Source organism: Apis dorsata, unplaced genomic scaffold, assembly GCF_000469605.1.
Source record: "Apis dorsata unplaced genomic scaffold, Apis dorsata 1.3 scaffold_169, whole genome shotgun sequence".
Taxonomy (NCBI): domain Eukaryota; kingdom Metazoa; phylum Arthropoda; class Insecta; order Hymenoptera; family Apidae; genus Apis; species Apis dorsata.
Window position 1 is genome coordinate 1,427,435 of NW_006263457.1, and position 594 is coordinate 1,428,028.

At 50.2% G+C, this 594-nt stretch overlaps 1 protein-coding gene across 1 annotated transcript in view; it reads left to right on the forward strand.

Moving 5' to 3' along the window:
- LOC102676596 (LIM/homeobox protein Lhx2-like) overlaps positions 1–594 on the forward strand; it is a 14,976-nt gene that overhangs the window by 1,147 nt on the left and 13,235 nt on the right. The window lies entirely within an intron of this gene.

Consider the following 594-nt stretch of genomic DNA (forward strand, 5'->3'; position numbering starts at 1 on the left):
GGGGACGAGTGGATTCGAGAGTGGAGTACAATCGCGGGGCCTTGGATCTCGTGGAAAATCGATGGGATCGGTGGCTGCGCTCAAAGCGTCAACCCCCCTTTTTTTTATAAACCGCGCTTTATCGCCCCGTTGCCCTTCGTCAGTTTTATGATAGGAAGGAAAGTTCCACGATTTCACGAGACGATCGTTCAAATAGAAGAACTCGAAGATTGCGTTATAACCGCGCGAAATAGTACGCTATGTCTCTGAATTTACTTCCGTTTAATCCATTCGTCGTACAATTTCAATTTCGATTCGAGAGTGAAACGTATTTTGATATTTCACTTCCAACCTTCCTTCGTGAATTCATCCCCTAATTTGGATGGAGACAATACCAACTCACGTTATTGTATACATACCCTTAACGAAATTTGGTAAAGATCTGTTGGAGGGATTTCTGTGTGTGGCAGAATGGGCCGGTGGCCGCGGCGGTCCGTTTCGAGATGCTGAAGGAAGTCGGGTGCGGGAGCAGCACACCCCCGCCAGGGGATGGCGCCGTCAGCAACCGGCAGCTCGGAGGCGGCGAGAACAACAACACCGACGGGGTCCTCGGTT